We start from the raw sequence: 19884 nt of genomic DNA on the forward strand, positions 1-19884 counted from the left end.
TGCACCAATTTCAGGAGCTTTTCAAAAGAGTCGTGGACAGTCAGAGGGTGCAACTGGGAGGAATACAACAAAAACAGCACCATCTCCTGTGCAATATTAAACAATCACACCAGGTCAGAATTGTGCTACCACTGGATGACGCTATCCTTGAAATAGCAGACAACATCTAGCAGCTACCAGCATCTGTTCCCCCCACCAACAAAAAAGCGGACAAAAAGTACTTTGTCCCCTCAAAAGGGATGGAGTTTCTTTTTACTCAACCACAACCTAACTCTTGGGTTGCGGATACAGTACAACAGAAGGCAAAAACGCCCCTATACAAACCCACCGCTGTGGATAAGGATAGCAAATGCCTGGACTTGTTCAGCCAAAAAGTATATTCTTTGGCAATGCTGATACTGTGGATGACTAATTATTTGGCATTATTGGCTAACCATAATTTTGTAAGTACACCAAACTCGTACTGCTTCTAGACCACCTGCCTGAAGCCAGACAAGATATCCTAAAAGCAGTAGTCTAGGAGGGATATGCAGCCTCCATGATGGCTCTTCACATAGCCCTAGACACTGCCAACACCACGGCGTGTACAACAGCTACCTCAGTTGTCATGTGCAGGGTGTCCTGGTTACAACAGGACAAAGACCTCCTGTTGAAAGTTGAGGACCTCCCCTTCGACAGGTAGAATCTATTTTCAGAAAAAATGGACCAACTGTTCCATTCAGGGAAAGACTCCAGGACATCCCTTAAGACACTTGGAACGTAACACCACCTTATTGCTGGAAAAGATACACTCCATACCAGGGACAGAGACCCTTCTCACATCAACCACCAGTATACAGACCTCACGAGCAACAATGTGGCAGACAACGCCAGCAGAGGAAGTGACCCCAACCAAAAGTGTCCACCCACCAGGCCATCAGGCAACAGGTTTGATGCTTCAGTTGAGGGACTGAGAACCATCCCCATCATTGATCCCGCTAGTGCTTCAAATATGGTCTTCCATCACCATTTAAGACCTTTCCTTCAATGCTGGACCCGTATCATGACCGATGAATGGGTCCTTCAGATCATCTAGCTAGGCTACACCATTCCATTCACATCACTACTCCCCCCATCTGCTCCACCCCATCCCTCTTCAGGGACCTATCTCACGAGCTCCTGCTCAGGCAAGAGGCTATTCGTCTAGTCACCAATGGGGTCTTAGGGACGGTCCAAGACAAATTCAGGGGCAGGGGATTTTTTTCCTGACTCTTTTTAACAGAAAAGAAGTCGGGGGGCTGGAAGACAATATTAGACCTCCAAAGTCTCAATTGGTACCTCCGGAAACAGCGATTCCGCATGGTCACCCTAGCTACAATCATCCCAGCACTTCGGGGCGGGGACTGGTTCACGTCCCTCAATCTCCATGACGCTTATTTTCATATGGCCATCCACCCAGCCCTCAGAAGGTGCTTACGTTTTCAAATAGGCACAGACCATTTCCAATACAAGGTCCTGCCTTTTGGTCTCTCGTTGGCTCCAAGGGTTTTCTCCAAGACCCTAGCTGTAGTGACGGCATACCTTTGCCGCCTCAGCATAATGATTTTTCCCTATCTCGATGACTGCCTAATCAGAACCCCATCATTAATAGAGGCACTCCACGCCACAAATAACACAAGTGCAGTCTTCGAGGTGCTGGGTCTCATTCTCAACATCCCAAAGTCGTCCATGGAACCTCAGCAATCAATACAGTTTATCGGTGCCCAACTCGACTACATCCACAGACGAGCTTTCTTACCAATAACCAGACAATCCAGGATTTGATTCAGGTGCTGCTGATCAGTCCAAAAGTCTCCATACTACAATGCCTTCCAACTCATGGGGCATATGGTGTCCACGACTTACATTGTCGAGCACGCAAGGTTACATTTTCGGTGCCTTCAGCATTGAATGGCAAAGACATGCCCTAAAAAACCACTAACAACGTCCACAGGACAATAGTAATCCCTTCCCACATCAGAACGTTGCTAACCTGGTGGACCGTTCCCGACAATCTGATGTCTAGCATACCTTTCCACCGTCCTCAGCCAACGATGCAGCTTACGACCGACGCATCACTCCTTGGATGGAGCGCCCACCTCAGACACGAGTACAGGGCCTATGGTCCCCCGAGGAATCGTTGATGCACATCAGCTTTCTGGAGCTCAGGGCATTGTACAACGCCTGCCAACACTTCCTCCCAATTATCCAAGGCCAAGTCATACGAGTCCTCACCGACAATATGAGGACAGTTTACTACATAAACAGACAGGGAGGAGATCCCATTCATATGCACCAAAGCTATATGCTTATGGAACTGGTGCAACCGCCACAAAAACTCTCTCACCGCAGAGTACCTCCACAGTCATCACAACTGCACAGCCCTGAGCAGACATTTTTCACTCAACCATGAATGGCAATTGCATCCCAAAGTACTCTTCGCAATATTCCATCAGTGGGGGTTTCTGACAGTAGACCTCTTTGCTACTCAACACAATGCGAAATGTCCTCAATACTGTTCGAGGGCATATTTCAGAGATTTTTGGTGAGGACTGAATTCATGTAATCTGATTTATTTTACTGTCTCCCCAAAAGTGTTTCAGTGTTAGTTTTAATGGAGAGAAAGAAAAATGCCTTTATGAATAACAAATATAGAAACAACTTGAAAAACCACTGAAAATGTCAAATCCTTAAATGAACGCTGTACAGTTTTTCCATTGAAGTGCATCCAACTATTGAAAATGGTAAATAAATCCTCCCTCCCTGCACCATTGAAAATGTTAAGGGAAGAGATGGAGAAGCAATAAGATTCATTCTTAAATAAGGTTTATTCTCAAATAAATGATAAAAGATAAAAATATATGGGTGATCTCTTTTCACAAAATTACATTCTGTACCTGACCTCTTAGTCCTCATCAAAAATAGTCCCTTGCACTGTGTTAACTCTCTATCCTTAACAATGTCTTCCACCTTGAATTTAGCTTTGACATTTAGCCCTGATCTACACTAGGGAGTTATTTCAAAATAACCCCACTTATTTTTAAATAATAAGTGGAGAGTCCCTACTACCAAGCCTGTTTTTTTTTTAAATAACAGGCTGATTATTTTAAAATCTATACTCCTGCTTTCCTTGGGGAATAACACTTATTTCAAAATAGTTATTTCAAAATAGCATTAGTGTGGATACTCTGCTGCTGCTATTTCAAAATAACTACTCCCCAGAGTAATTTGAAGTAATTGATCCTGCCTGGGAGTAATTTCGAAGCTCCCCCATAGTGGGGATATGCTATTTCAATTTTATTACTTCAGGAGTTATTATTTCAAATTTAATTATTATAAAATAATTTCCTAGTGTAGACATGCCATTAAAGTACCTTTCTCAGACTTGAAGAAGAGATCTGTGCAGCTTGAAAGCTTGTCTCTTTCACCAGCAGAATAATAGAACACTAGAACTAGAAGGGACCTCAAGATGTCAACACACCTCAAGGTGTGTCTAGACTACCTAGTTTTGTCGACAAAAGTGGACTTTTGTCGACAAAACAATACCAGCATCTACACTACCGCGGAGTTCTGTCGACATAATGTCGACAGAACTCCGCAGTTTTGTCGACGCTGGTATACCTCATTTTACGAGGCATAACACTTTCTGTCGACAGAACTCTGTCGACAGAAGGTGTTATTGCCTGTAACACTGCGTCCAGACTACGGAGTTCTGTCGACAAAGCGGCTTGCTTTGTCGACAGAACTCCATGTGTCCGGACGCAAATTGTCGATGGAAGTTTTGTCGACAGTATCTGTCGACAAAACTTCCGTCGACAAAACGCGGTAGTCTAGACATACCCTAGATCATCACTGATAGATGTCTATCAAACCTGTTCTTAAATATCTCCAGTGATGGAAATTCCACAACCTCAAGAGGCAATTTCAGTATTTAACCACCCTGACAGTTAGGAAGTTTTTCCTAATCTCCAACCTAAACTTCCCTTGCTGCATTTTAAGCACATTACTTCTTGTCCTATCCTCAGAGGCCAAGGAGAACAATTTTTCTCCCTCCTCATTGTAACACCCTTTTAGATACTTGAAAACTGCTATTATGTCCCCTCTTGATCTTCTCTTTTTCTAAACTAAACAAGCCCAGTTCTTTCAGTCTTTCTCCATAGGTCATGTTTTCTAGACCTTTAATCATTTCTGTTGCTCTTCTCTGGACCTTCTCCAGTTTCTCCACATCTTTCTTGAAATATGGTGCCCAGAACTGGACACAATTCCCCAAGTGAGGCCTAATCAGTGCAGAGTAGAGCAGAAGAATTACTTCTCATGTCTTGCTCACAACATTCCTGTTAATGCACCCTTGTTTGCTTTTTTGTAACAGTGTCACATTGCTGACCCATGTTTAGTTTGTGGTCAACTATGACCCCCCAGATCACTTTCTGCAGTGCTCCTTCCTAGACATTCCTATTCTGTATGCATGAAACTGATTGTTTCTGCATAAAAGGAGGACTTTGCATTGAACCTTATTAAACTTAATCTTGTTTACCTCAGACCATTTCTCAAGTTTGCCCAGATCTTTTTGAATTATGACCCTATCTTCCAAAGCACTTGCAACCCCTCCCAGTTTGGTATTATCTGCAAACTTAATTATCTTTATGCTATCATCTAAATTATTGATGAAGATATTGAACAGTAACAGTCCCAAAATAGACCCTTGCAGAAACCCACTTGTTAAGCCCTTCCAGCATGATTTTAAGCTATTAATAATTACTTTCTGAGAACGGTTATCTAGCCAGTTATGCATCTACTTTATATCGCATCTAGATTGTATTTTCCTAGTTTATTAATAAGAAGTTCATGAGAGACCGCATCAAATGCTTTACTAAAGTCTAGGTATACCATGTCGAACACTTTTCCCTTCTTCACAAGACTTATTATCTTATCAAAGAAAGTTATCACTTAGTCCAATGTAAGACATTACCTCATCTTCTTTGTCACTCTAAAACCTGTTATGTCGTTTTTATCCTCATTTCCATGCCCTGTTGCAAAAAATCATTCATTCCTTGGATTAATATTTTTTCTGGGATAAGCCACATTATGCATAAAAAACCTGATAGTTCTTCGAAAATGAGGAACAGTTGGTCACTTTGTTCCTAACACTACAGAATTAAAGGGAGGGTTTTCTATAACTTAAATTACCTAACACTGTGATTCACATAATATGCAAGTTTCATCAGTCTGTTTTTGGATCTCTTATTGCCAAAAGTATGTGACTGCTGGGGGTTTTTCCAAAGGAGGACATGGTTGTATAACTTTTGTTTCTGCTTTTGTTTTTTATTCTTTTATTATTTATATTACCAGGAGCTCTCTTATTATTATCTGTGATTTTTTTCCAGACTCTGAGACTCTTACATTTTAAATTGGAACCTTTGTGTCCTGAGGTGTACAGCATGTTTTTATTTTCTTTGGTTCAGAAGGTAGAGAAGGAAATGGAACAAAAAGAACAGGACCTTTTCAGAGGCCCAAAGAGCTAGTGCACAGTTAGATATTAATATAAACACAGAGAGCCCACGCAGTTACATTCTCTAGAATTTAATTGACAAAGATGAAGACTCTTCATGTTTCTTGGCACAAACTGATTGGTTGCTGGGTGCAGGAAGAAATGTTCTTTTCATGGTACAATGTTGCACAATTGGGTGACTTATGGGGAAATTATGCTTTCCTCTCAAGCAAACAGCATTATAAGGTCTGAGGCAGCCTTTTGGATTAGATAAGACTATTTTTCTGCTTCAGCACAGCAATTCCTGTGTTACTATATCTCAATTTTCTATTTAAAGAATTGATTAAGCAATGTTACCGAGATCTTAATCCAAAATCCATTTGAGGCAAGAGAAAAATTCAATAGCATTTCTTACCAGCTTGAAGCAAGATGGTACCTATGTTGAGTCTTAGGATATCTGTGTGTGGCCCTGTGCTTAACATAGCAGTCCTAGATTTGTTTAAGAAATAGGAGATAACACTAAGTAGACAGATGATAGGCATTAGTTACATTTTGTTTAGTAGGGCAAACCACACAGAAGAGCCCCTTATTTAAAATTAATGTTCCCACTATCCTACTAAACTATTAAAATGATGTTTTGAGGTTACTCTTCCAAAACAAGATATCAATCTGAAACAAGAAAATGGTGCATAAATAAATAGAAAAATGAACCACTATCAATTCAAAATGAAAAAGAATACAAAGAAGCAAAACAAGCTGGCAAATGGGCAGCGAAGAATACAAAAGTGCCCTAAACAAGTTTGTAATTTACTGGCTGGCTGGCCAAATATCTATACCGTTTTCAGAATGGAGGTAGAAAGGGTAGGAGGATGCAAAGAGATTGCAACATCATTTGTAAATGATATCTGGGCAGACTGCTAGTCTGAACATGTAAAGAGGAGGTGGAGACAATATTTGGGGAGCATCTTATATAAAACAGTCTCTTTATTGCAGTATTGATAGCATGTGATCCCAATGGTTTTTTTTCTGATTGACTTCATGGAGAAGGAAATAAGAAATACAATCCAGATAATGAGAAATGGCAAGGCTGCAGCACCTGATGAAGTGATGGTGTGTGAAAGTTTTGGGTGAAACAGACCCAAAAGAGAAGAGTTGTTAAAGTCATATAGTGAGACAAGAGAATTTCTGAAGACAGGTACATGTTTATCTTGTTCCCAGTACATAAAAAGGGAAAATTCAGTAATGTTGAAACTATAGTAGGAGAAAGTTGCTGTTTCATGACTCGAAGATCTTGGAATGCATCCTGGATGTCAGGATTAGGAGACTGGTAGAACCTCCTCCTCAAATAAAAGCAATCCAGCTTTAGGAAAGGATAAGGAATCATGGATGCCATATTTGTCAGTAATAGATGAATGGTTACAAAACCATCAGGATGGCTTCTATAATTCTATAATTCAGGAAAAAAGGCATATGATAAAGCAAAAAGAAGGATGGTCTTGCCAGTGCTGAAAAAATATGGGGTTTCTGAGGATTTAATAGCTATGACAAATGCACTACATAGATGACCTAAGGCAATGATCTGAACATGTTTTGGATGACCAGTGCTTTGAACTGAAAGTCAGACTGCATCAGGGCCACTGTTTATTATACTGATGGAATAGGTCAGCAGGAAGATCACAGTGGGAAAAGGTGAAAAGAAGCTGCTGCAGGCAGGCAACAAAACAATAAGGGCACCCTCAAAAGAAGTCCTAGAGGAAACCTGGGGTATGACCACCTAAATGGGCATGGGATGAAAATGAACATGAGTAAGTTTGGGGCTTTGGAGATCAGTAGATGTGCCATAAGGAAACTGGATATAGAGCTTGATTAAAGTAGACTGATCAATTTTAATACATGGATGGACGAATGATGAAAGATTGTGAACTTCAACATGAGATGCAGTCCAGACTAAGGATTGCTGGCAGAGGGGGGAATAACATCTCGGCAGTTATTTGTCATAAGCATATGCCACTGAAACTGAAAGTCCAACTACTTTGCAATTCTGTACATGGCAGAAGCATGGACATGAAAAAGATAGCAGGTCCAATGCCTATAGATAGCCCAATTTTGCTGGTTCAGAAAATGGTGAATGAAAAGGACCTGATGATGTTTAAATGTCAGGGAGGGATGCTACACGATATACCCCAAGAAAAACCAAGGGGAAAAAAGAATCACATCAGAAAATATGATAAGCAGGTAAACCTTATTGTCGCCTGAGACAGACAAAGATGGTGGATGTTTGCATAATGACCAACCACTCATGATGTGATAAAGGGAAGAAGAAGAAGAAGCAGCTCTTCCAAAACCATAAAAAAAAACCCTCAAAATGTTATGCTTAAAGAATTCAACATTCTCTCCAATACAGAAATTGAAAAGACACTATCTATGAGGAAGATGGATATCATCCTTCAACCTCAATAGGATGGGGATAGAGCAAAACTTGTTTTACTATGCAAAATTTGATGTGGGGCAAACTTGGTCAGGACCAAAAGTTCTAACACATGTATTACACTAGAAGTGTTCTGTCTAATCTTGAAATCGGGAAATAAATACTCCTGCATGTAATATACAAGCTTTTGTTCTTTAGAAAATTGTTTCCATGAAAAATGTAGCCCTTATGTTCATATTAACCTTATTTCCTAGCTAAATTAAGAAAATTAAAGTAGGGGATTTTGGCCAGTGTTCTTCAAGATGCTGGAATCCTCAGAGAATATTAGAGCCCATCTGGTTTGACACGCAAACCATTTTGCTATTCCATTGGATGCACTTGCCTATTCATGTGTGACATAAGCAAAGAACCATCCACTTAGCAGCTGAAGTTGTCAATGAGAGAAATACCATTTAGACAGCCACTCAGTGAAGTAGGCATTTACAGATGAGAAAAATTGTGTGTTTTATGGGCTCAGTAAGCAGCAATCTATAATCCTTTACACAGCTCAAGCACTGTCTACATTTTCAAAACTCTGAGCAAAGTGAGCAAAGGTTTTTCAGTTTACTGCATTTTTTATAAGATACCAAAGTCATGTACTATATCTGCCTCTAGTACATACATTTATAATGGTTATGTAATATTCATTTTTTCCAGCAGGTGGGAAAGAAGTGAGAAGGCAGAGACACAGCGGATGATAGAGTAGGTGGAATTTCAGTCTGCTTCTCTGTCTATCTGGACTAAACAAGATTTCTGATCTCAATAGAAAGTATGCAATAGAATGATATAAAAATAAAAGCATATCTGCGGATACTCCCCCTCCCAGCTGCTTCTCCTGATGGAGACTGCCTAGTCCTTCTTGTGTCCTTTTCCTCATTTCTCTTTCCCTCTCCTTTCTTCTCCCTGCTCTTAGACTACTCAATCAACATAGGCAAAGCTATTTCAATGACTGCAGCTGTGCCACTACATTGTAATGTTCGGATTTTTATTGGAAGACTAAACTGAGAGCTGACTAATGACCCCAAGAGAAGGATTTTTCAGCACAGCATAATCTAAGGAAAAGTTAGAATGTCAGTCCAATGGGGGCCCAAGCCTTGCTGAAAAATTCATGGCCAAAGCAGCAGCTCAAATTTCTGTTCTCTATATCTGTGTCCAATGTACCATGAGGCATAAGTTCTTTACTTAAGGCAGTGGTTGTTAAACTGCTGCCTGTGGACCACTAGTGGTCTGGGGCTACCTTCCAGGTGGTCCATGGCTTGGGCTCAGTCTCTCTTCTCTCCCCCCACAATGGGGAGCCCGTGCTGGCATTCCTGACATGTATCCTCCTACAGCAAGGTTGGTGTGCCAGCTCCGGCTTCCCACTGGGATGTGGGTGGAGAGAAAGCCCTGAGTCTTGCTGCACAATCTGGCATGTGGGGAGAAGCAGAGCCAGAAACCACTCCCCATGCTGCCACCTCCCTTCTCACTTTCCCAGCTAGGGGAACAGCAGGACACAGATGCATTGCCTAAAGGCTTTTCCCACTGCTCCCATTGGCTAGAATCCGGCCAATGAGAGCAGAGGGAGGCTGTACCTGGGACATGATGCTTGGGAGTAGTTCACGGTGTGAAGGCAAGTAAATACCCTCCATCCACTCGTGCCCAGACCCTGCACCCTCCTATTGAGACCCCGCACCTCCCAGCCTACTCCTGCACTTTCCTTTGCTCTTGCCCCCTCCCCCTGGTCAGACACCCTACTCCCAGTTTGCTCCTACACCCTACTTCCCACCCAGATCTTGCACCCTCACCCCCTGGGGCGTTTGGAGGGGTTGGGTTTGCTTCTCACTTGTGTGGTAACCAACTGATTTTTCTGTGGGTCAGTGGCCCCCAACTCACAGAAGGTTCCCTAGTCCTGCCATAAATAAAGAAAATATGGAACCCATTTGTGTTGGATATAAATTAATATTTCACTTTATTTAAAATGAAGTTTGATAAACTAACATGAGTAAGTTAAAGTGCTTAATCTGTTTAATAATTTAAATTAATATTTCCTTTATTACTGGTTAAATTAAACCATTCTGCCTAGCTGCAGCACTAGCAAAATGACTCGGTGTAGGTATGCAATTAATGGCAAGTTTCCATTAGCAAGTTTCCATGGAAAGTTTTGAATTGATCCAGGTGAACCACGGGCCAAAAAGTTTGAGAACCACTGATTTAAGGTTAGTTGGCTTTAAATCTCTCTTGAAAACTCACCACTTCTATAATGCCTGCTACAGACATGCCAATTCACCTTTTGTTTATTTATCCTATCCATTTATCCCCTCTCAGGGAAAAAAACTCCTTCTCCCTATGCTCTTGCCTCACCAAATAGTTACTGTCATGCTTATGTCATGTCAACCTTCACCTTGTTTTGCTATCCACATCCCCTCTCCTAAATGAATTATATCTTAAGTGAGGCAGCAGGCTCTTTGGGCTAAAGGGCTTGATTTTAATTGTTCACTTTCACATTGGGATGCCATTAAAATTAAATTAGCAAGGCCTCACATAAAACCTCTCATGGTACAATTGCTAGGTAGGGGCACTGAGGAAAGAAATATCCATGAAGATCCCCTCAGAGAGTTTCTCTTTTATCATTCCATCCTGGGGGAGTGGGGGACTTGTCCCCAGAGCAGAGCATAACACAGTGCCTAGCTCCAGATCTAGTACCTTCTGGGGGATTTGTAGGGAGTCTGTGACTCTACAACAGCTCTAGACACAGGAGTTCTTATGGCTCCTGAGTATTACTTCTATATTGAAACAGCACTACCAAGGGAGCCTCTCCCTGCCCTTCCCTCCTCCACCCCCAAAAAATCTAAAAACACTTGAGCTGAATTCTGCCCCCAGTATCTGCATGAAGGCTGAAATATATTTTCTAATGAGTAGGAGGAGGCTGGGCTGTGCTGTTTGTCTTTATCTGGTTCAGTGCTCACACCTTTCTCTACAGACTGTGGATATATATGACAATCTCTGCAAGGGCCCAAGGTAGGGGGAAATGGTGCTTCAGTGATCAGTGACCTTCCTACACACTTTTATGTAAGATAGGGGAGATCGTGAGTGTTAGGACATTTTTATGTGCAAAAGAGGCAGAATGTGACCTGGCCAAGGCATATTATGCCATTATCTGTTTAATTTTCTGTAGCGAAGTGATGGTTACAAGCAAACAACTAGCTAATGCTGCTGATGTATGTGGAAGTACTGTACACAGGTACAAATGTGAAAAAATGTTTTTAATATTAGAAAATTATAGTTCTTATTTCCCTTAGCTTTTCCTATGGCTTTGCCATTGTTAGCAAGGGAGAAACTGATCAGTGGATAAAAAGCAAGGAGTATTAGGGTATGTCTACATTGCTTTCCTCTTTCCAGAGAGGAATACAAATGCAGACAAGTGAAGTTGCAAATGAAGTGCAGATTTGAATTTCCCAAATTTCATTTGCATAATTGCGGATTCCCGCTTTTCCAAAATAGCATCTTTCGAGAAAACAAACCTGGTCCCCACAAGAAAAAACCCTTCCTTCGAAAAAACCCAGCAGGGACCGCGTTTGTTTTCTCAAAAGATGCTATTTTGGAAAAGCAGTGGTCCACGATTATGCAAATGAAGCATGGGAAATTCAAATTCTCACTTCATTTGCAGTTTCACTTGTCTGCATTTGCATTCCTCTCTCAGAAGAGGAATGCAATGTAGACAGACAACTAGTTTGTAAACTGCACATTAAAACTTCTTCAGTATTTAATAGCATATCATAATACATAATCCTCAGTTGTCTCTTCCTTAACTAAAAAGGGAAATGGAAGTTCACTCTTGTAATATATTAAGCTAAGATAGGTAAACAAGATATTTCCCCCCTAATTTATACCATAAGCTGTGCTTTACCTACCATTTTCCCCCACTAGTCTATGAATCCTCTTCTGGTTAGTCCACAGGTAAATTCTGATTAAATATACAAATTCAAACCATAATAATCAGATGCTAAAACTCTCTTTTTCTCATGCATCTACACTGAACACAATCAATAGTTCATTAGCCCTTCACTAGCGAGCTGCTCATAATTATAATTTTCCCAGGGAAAAATGAAACAGGGAGGTCTTTAATGCTTCTTGTTAGCTTTCAATTAAAAAAATAAGACTATAACAGCCAAGGAGGCACTGGGTAAAGAGCCGTGGAAAACTACATCTGTGTTAAATCTGACACAGGGAACAGAAATGCATCTATCCTTAGTTTTGTTGTTGTCGAAGCTGTGAACCACAAACAATATAAATTCCATTTTTGCAATTACTGTCACCGGAGCACATGAGTAATTTTAAGCAGGTGAGTGATCTGAATGGAAGTAAGTTTATTTAAATGTGTGTTTGCAGAATTGGATACGAAGTCCTCTTTCCCTAGTCTCTCTTTACCCCACCTTCCTCCTCTCCTCACATCAAGACCATATTATTTATTATTTGTCTGACAAGCACATCACTATACAACTTTCAACTTTTCTAGGCTGGGAGGACTGGAGTCTCAAAGGATGGATGATGTGTATATCTGTTTGTTCTCTGAAAAATTATTGTGGATCGTGTGTTGTAGCAGTCACTGAGTTTATATTGTGAAACTGTTTCCTTTTATCTAAGTTTTTATAGCTCTAGGGACTTGGTGACTTTTGCTCAAAGTAACTGCAAGTAGATAAAAAGGAAACTTATGTTGTTAAGTAGTATTTATATTTATCCTTGAGGAACTGTCGGTTTGTCCAGGCTGTGCTGTTTTAGACTCAATCCATTCATCCTCTTTCCAACATGATTACCCATGTCCTAAGAATAGTCAGTCAGGGATCTTTTGAGACACAGAAACATCAAATAGGTGTCTGCAACAGAGCTTAGAGATGTCAGAAACATATTGGTATGTATATCAATGTGCAATATATTTAACAGAAGACTTTGATGTGAGCAAACCAACCACATTTATTTAAGAAGTAAGTCATTTTCCCATATCCTTTCTAATACTGCAGCGACATTTACTATACTGAATGACAGAGAACTTGGTGATAAACAAATTCACATGGTTAATGTAATCTCTGTTTCTTATACAATGTATGAACAGGTCTGCTTAAGCATGCACTTCAGCATTTTAAAGTTATTTGTTCACTATATACTCAGACCAAGTTGCTACAACCACAAATTTTTAGATTGAGGTGTGCTGGACCCTACTCTTTGTAAGATCTTAACAATCTATATAAATTGAAGGAGTCGCAGGTAAGTGTAAAAAACATTGCTTTTAGTTACTCACCATGGAGATTAGAGTTGGGCTTTTGTCACAAACACAGATCTGTTCAACTGCTACTAAACCGTGTGCATTATATTTTAATGCTATTTAGCTATATATTTTGCCATTTTAATTATTTTTTCAAAACTCCGGAATATTTTTTTTCTGACTAAAGCAATGAAACATTTTGTCTTAAAGCAACTCATTATGTTCTTTTCATAATGCACATTTTTATAACAGGGAAAGGCCCTCTTAAATCAGTGCATTGTTGTTATTGCCATCGTGTCCACAGTAGATAGACTTTGTAACAGGACCACTGATGGGGAAGGTGGTGGAGGGGCAAAGAAGGCCATTTCCCCAGAGCCTGGTCATTTAAAAAAAAGGGCCTGAGGCTTCAGGTCACTTGCTGCTGAAACCTCTGCTGTGACAATAGCACTAGCCAGAGTCCCAGGCTCTTTTAATTGCCATAAAAGCCCTTTGTGGCACTGTTCAGGCAGAGCTGAGGGCTTGCTGGGGGAGGTGCAACATGTCCTACCTCAGCCCCGTCTGCCCAAGGCCCTATCCATCTTGGGGGGGGCACAGAGTCAAGCCCTAGAACCTGACAAAGTCTGTCACCAATCTGGTTGTCCAGCTAAATGCAAAGTACTGGTAAACAGTTTTGAAGCAGGATTATGAAGCAACCAAAGACATTTTCCCCATAGAATCGTCCCTTGGTTTTGAAGTGAGGAGAGTATATATTCGTATGAGACTTTTGGAATTTAATTAGTGATGTGTGTTTAGTCATGTAATACACACGTAGTGAATTATATTATTATGTACCTGATTACTGAGCTTCAGTGACTTTATTTCAACCATTTGCAGGAACTAGGAGCACAGAACACTTTATGTACTGATGTTATAGAAGAAGTTGAACTAAATCTTGAACCTGAGAAATGTTATCAGTCATTTGAGGTAAGCAGGACGTCCAGCTTCCCTTTTGGGAGCTAGTCAAATTTTTATTATAGTTAAGTAATTCTCAAACATCCACTGAGACTTTTATCTGGATGGGAGAAGTTAATTCTACCTCTGACCTTGTATCGCATTGGATCAGACATTTCGAATTCTTAGCTACAGTTATGGCTCCTTAACTCCAATTTACTTGCACAGGCTTCTGAAATATTAATTATTGCAGACACAGTTTACAGACTCCAGATATATATATTTAATGTATTTCTTTCCATGTAATAAATGTCTATCCTCGAGGTTATTTCTATTTTCATTTAATATCCATAAAAGGACTCCGTAGTACAACCCAATTAGTGCTAACTTCCTTTACCCCACTTAATAATCCCCATCCACAATAAAAATACTATCCACATACTACAATCTTAGAAAAGCATGATCAACTCATTCCACAAATAAAGCCTTGGAGAACAGATAAGTCTTACAGTATCCCTGGAAGGTTAACACTCTTCTGTTTTTTAAAATAAAAAAAAAATTAGAACACTTTTTTCCTTGGAAAAAATAAAATATGGAATCAATTGTGGTCAGGAAATTCACAATAAAACTTGTACAATATTTGACCCTGAAGTTTAAGGTCATTAAATGAGAATTATTTATGGTGTACTGTAGCTTTCCTCTCCTTCCATCAAAACATAACAGCTGTCTACTAGTTACTACTGTAGTTACAACACACAGTCAACACATGGAACTTGTTGGAGGATGATGTGGTGTGAAGGCCAAGACTATAACAGAGTTCAACAAAAATCTAGATAGGTTCATTGTGTACCATTATCAATGGCTATTAGCCAGGATGAGAAGGGATGGTGTCCTTAGCTCTGCTTACCACAAGCTGGGTATGGGCAACAGGGGATGGATCATTTTAGCCATGTCTACACTATGTGGAAGATAGCAGCTGCTGCTGTCAATCTTCCCAGGTTAGCTTAAGTGGATTTAGTTAGGATTTAATTAGGATTTGCTCCTGTCAACCTCCTGATGTGTGGGTGGTGCGGAAACTTGATTTAAGATAGTTGTGTATCTTAATTTGACCTTCTCCTGTAGTGTAGACCAGGCCTTGATGATTGGTTGTCCTGTTCATTCCCTCTGGGGCACCAGGTATTGGCCACAGTCAGAAGTCAGGATACAGGGCTACATGAACCAGTCTGACCCAGTATAGCCCTGATTTTATTCTTATGATTTGCAATCTCTTTAAAACAAGACTCTTCCAATAATATGCCCAGTCCTATGACAACACTCAGACTTACTGTCAAATTTTATATCACATTTTAAAATATATGAATCTCAAATACTGTTTTATCCCCAAATGTACTACTAATACTAGTGAGTGAAAAACAGAAAAACAAGGAATAGCTTAAAGGATCTCTAGATCAGCAACCAGTTTCTAAGCACTACTAACAAGTGTAAAGCACTAGAAGACATCACTAGTTCAGTCTGAAATAGGCCAGTTAGCATATGAGGATTCCATCATTAAGAAAATAAGGTACCTGGTGTTTTTTCTTGATTTTGGCTGTGAACTAAATTCTTGCAGGCCAGAGTCAGGTCAGATTTTGTGGTGCTCTAGCCCAAATAGCTCAAACATGTTTTTCTTCAGTTTGTTCCTTAAAACAGCTGCTTGTGAATTCAAATAAACCTCTTAAGTGAAGAAGAGGAAAACATGTTTAAATGATCTATCCTGTGTTTGCAATAAATCTCCATATCAGAGTTGCAAAAACATTCTCCTCTATCCCAAATAACATATTAACTAATACATATGTAATGATCCAAAGCCACAGACTCATAGAAAAACCATATTTGTCCACTGGTTGATCTCACCATCTACATGCAGTGCCAAAAATGCAGGACTGTATTACTTGATCTTAGGAGACCTATTCACTAGAAGTACAGTCATTAGAACCAATCATTATAGTGGGTCATGACCACTAGCAGCATACTATACAAAGTTGAAAATATGCAGTGTAATTTACCAGACTTCTACTATTTCATCAGACTATAGTGGCTGGGCCACAGTACAGTGACAAACAACTACACAATTGAATATAGTTCTAAGTATTGTATAAACACAGGAAAACATTTCGGGTATGTCTAACTGGCAGCTTCTTGCGTAAGAACAGCCGTTCTTGAGCAAAAACTTGCCTGTTGTCTACACTGCACGAGAATTCTTGCGCAAGTAAATTTACAGTATAGCGTTGTAAAACAGGGCTTCTTCCGGCAGAGTTATTCCTCTCCACACGAGGCAAGAGCTCTTCCACAAGAGGGCAGTGTACACAGGCAACATGAATTTCTTATGCAAGAAGCCCCTATGGTTAAAATGGCCATCAGAGCTTTCTTGCGCAAAAAAGTATCCACACTGCCATGGATGCTCTTGCACAAAAGCACATCTCTTGCTCAAAAGCACATGGCAGTGTGGACGTGCTCTTGTGGAAGACTTTTTGCACAAGAACTCTTCCGCAAAAGAGTTCTTGTGCAAGAAGCCATCAGTGTAGACGTAGCCTTCCTGTTTTTATTCCCAGAGAACTTCTGTCAACGCTACTCCTACACCTACTTCATTTTTCCACTCTGCACCTTATTCTATAAGTAACATCTGACCAGTCAGGGAATGGAAATGTATCTTGTGACAAATATGTCTAAAAAACAAAAACAAAACCAAGCCCCCCAAAAACAAAAAAAAAACCCTCAAATCTCACAAATAACTGCTTGTGGATTTGTGGCTATGGATGAAGAATTATTAGCTCTTGACATCTATTGTATCATACATTTGATATGGAACCTCAGTTCTCACTCATATCAGTGAGAGTTGCAAGAAAACTAATTAGTCCAAGGAACTAGGTTTCTCTCTGCTAGCTGACAAATAAAAAATCACTTTTTCCACCAGTGTATGTCTGCACTGATGCTTCCACTTTTATATTTCACTTACTCTTCTGCTGTCTTGTCTCTGCAGGGATTTTTTGCTTCCCACCTTCATCCTATGGCACCAATGCCGAATACTGGTGAGGTAATTTTTGGTTCATTTCCAGTCATTTTTGGGTGATTAATTGTGTTGTGATTTATTGTATTTGAACATTTTCAGTTAATTTTCATATAGGTTCCCTCCTTTTCTCAGACCTTGACCAAGAGTAAATACAAATACGTTGAAATTATTTCAATTCTGGGTCACTGTTTTAGCTTTCTTGAAACTGGGAAATGTTTACTAGTACTATCTTTAGACCTTATTTGGCTCCTATATTAATATGTGAAATATAACACAGGAAAAGTATTTGGTTTATTGTTACAGGTATTGATGAGAAACAGTCGTAGCAGGTATACTACTGCCCACGGGATTCTATTTAGAAGCATTTTTGAATCACTACTCAAAGCACAGGTAAAAGAACATTAGTAATTAACACCTACAAGGTATTTACTTATAATTATATCTGTCTCCGCAGATTGCCTTGTTGCTCTGCTTTTCAGTGCTTGGCTCTGACTTTAAGGAGGAAAGAAAAAATGTGCTCTTTATGGGTAAAAGTGCTCTCTAAAGTGGCTATTTAGTACTACTCTTGACAGGGACTTATTCATCCAGAGAAAGTCAATAGGGCAACTGCAACAGAATCAGCAGGCTCCCTACACTCAATGCTAATGGAAAGGATGCCCACTTGGGAAAAATGAAAATTCAGTAAGGACTATACTAGTATTGGTTACTCTCTTTTTACTCTTGAATGTTGGGTTTTTTTCATTCTTAATTTCTTGTATAAAATGGCCATATGAGAATATGTCTGACCATATGCACGTGTGCTCAAGAGGCAGGGGTGGGGGAAAGGAGGTGAATGAATATAGTAAAAGCTAACAAGACCTAAAATTGCCATAATTGACAAAGCACAACAGAGGGACAGTGCCACCATGATAATGAGCTGGGTATATTGCATGCAATGCTTGAATCTAACAAAGAAAAAAATCTGAGAGCTATATGAAAGCCGGACTAATTTCGTCCACTTTTGGTCATTAATGTGCTTTTACTTGTATTTAAAAAATATAAAACAACTTTCTTGCCTTCCTGGTCATATCTGCTCCCCCCCACTCTGCCCAATTAACAGTGAGTCCTCTACATGTTTTGTCTTCAAAGATATATAAGCCGGGGATGCATTTCCAATAGAAGAGATGTCTTCATTGTTAACACACCAAGGAAGAGGATCTCATACATGGTGATCATGGCCTGGAGAGTGTAACCCTAAATGCAGGCTCTTATGTTCTGCTTATCAGCTGTATAATTTAAGCATTAGTAGACTGTAAGTGTTAAAAATCAATTCCATGGTCAAATGGCTCAGGGGTTTTCTTTCTCTGAAGGAGGTAAACAATATTATAGAGAGACAAACATGGACAGTACTTTGTTCTGAAGAGAAGAACAAGTGATCAGGAAGGTTTTACATCTGAAAAAATATTTATACACTCACACCCCTCACTTTTCTCTCCCATTCGGTCCTATAAAATAAGTTCATCCGCATGATTGGGATCAGGATTGGGGAAGTGACTGTCACTTATTATATAATGGGCTACTTTATGTCATTATCCCATACTCAGACATTCTTAATATAAATGGCAAAAGATGTAGTTGTGGCTACTGTTTCTGTTTCAAATTAGTGTTTGCACTTTGGTTAAATGGTTCACTGCTGCTAATGCAATGACATCAAGTTGCATCTCAGAGCCAAATAAAAAAAAGAGAGGGAGAGAGAACGAGGCAGACGTGCTGAACGTAGAGATAACAAAGAAGTGGTTTCCCTAGCAACAACAGTACTTTGGATAGTTTCAGACAAGAATACAACTGGGTACAAAAGTATCTGATTAAAATGTATTGCAGGGACTAGAAGCAGAGCCACGATGTGTGCCAAAGAGGGAGTGCCAGAGATGAAAGGTAATTAGAAGTAGCATATGAGAAAGAAAGAGGTTTGGGATGGTGGTTGAGGGGAAGGTGCAGGGGGCCATGACCAAAATTTGAAGACACAAAAATTGAACGAAATATATAGGCTGGGTTTGCAGCCTATGGAACATAAAGCTGCATCCAGTGAGAAACTATGTTTGGAGAATGTCCTGATGTGGAAAAAAATTCTCTAGCTGGAAGATGCTTATTTTTTGCCTTTCTAAAATTATCAAATTTTTTAGATCAGTACTTGCTAACTGGCATACAGTAATTGTAACAGTGATTTATTCAAAATGATATAACTTTTGGAATGTGGCAAAATAATCTCAAACTATTAAATCTTAAGCAAAAATGTAATCACATTTCAATACAATGATACCAGACCCAGTGGCTGTGTCTAGACTGCATCCCTTTTCCGTAAAAGGGATGCAAATTAGACACATCGCAATTGCAAATGAAGTGGGAATTTAAATCCCCCCAGCTTCATTTGCATAAACATAGCTGCCGCTTTTTTCTGGCTCGGAGCTTTGCCGGAAAAAAGCGCTAGTCTAGACACGGATCTTTAGGAAAATAAAGCCTTTTCCAAATGATCCCTTATTCCTTATTTTAAGAGGAATAAGGGAATCTTTTGGAAAAGGCTTTATTTTCCAAAAGATCCGCGTCAAGACTGGCCCTTTTTTCCGACAAAGCTCCGAGCCGGAAAAAAGCGGCACCCATATTTATGCAAATGAAGCTGGGAGGATTTAAATCCCTGCTTCATTTGCAATTGCGAT

General features: G+C 39.9%; 1 long non-coding RNA gene across 1 annotated transcript; it reads left to right on the top strand.

The window, feature by feature from the left end:
- Nucleotides 1-13936: 13936 nt before the first annotated feature.
- Nucleotides 13937-19063, top strand: LOC112546231 (uncharacterized). Its single transcript, XR_003089876.3, has 4 exons — nucleotides 13937-14175; nucleotides 17162-17215; nucleotides 17495-17581; nucleotides 18320-19063. It is a non-coding gene; the product is annotated as an uncharacterized LOC112546231 (long non-coding RNA).
- Nucleotides 19064-19884: the final 821 nt, after the last annotated feature.

Source organism: Pelodiscus sinensis, chromosome 7, assembly GCF_052426305.1.
Source record: "Pelodiscus sinensis isolate ZL-2025 chromosome 7, ASM5242630v1, whole genome shotgun sequence".
NCBI classification, from domain to species: domain Eukaryota; kingdom Metazoa; phylum Chordata; order Testudines; family Trionychidae; genus Pelodiscus; species Pelodiscus sinensis.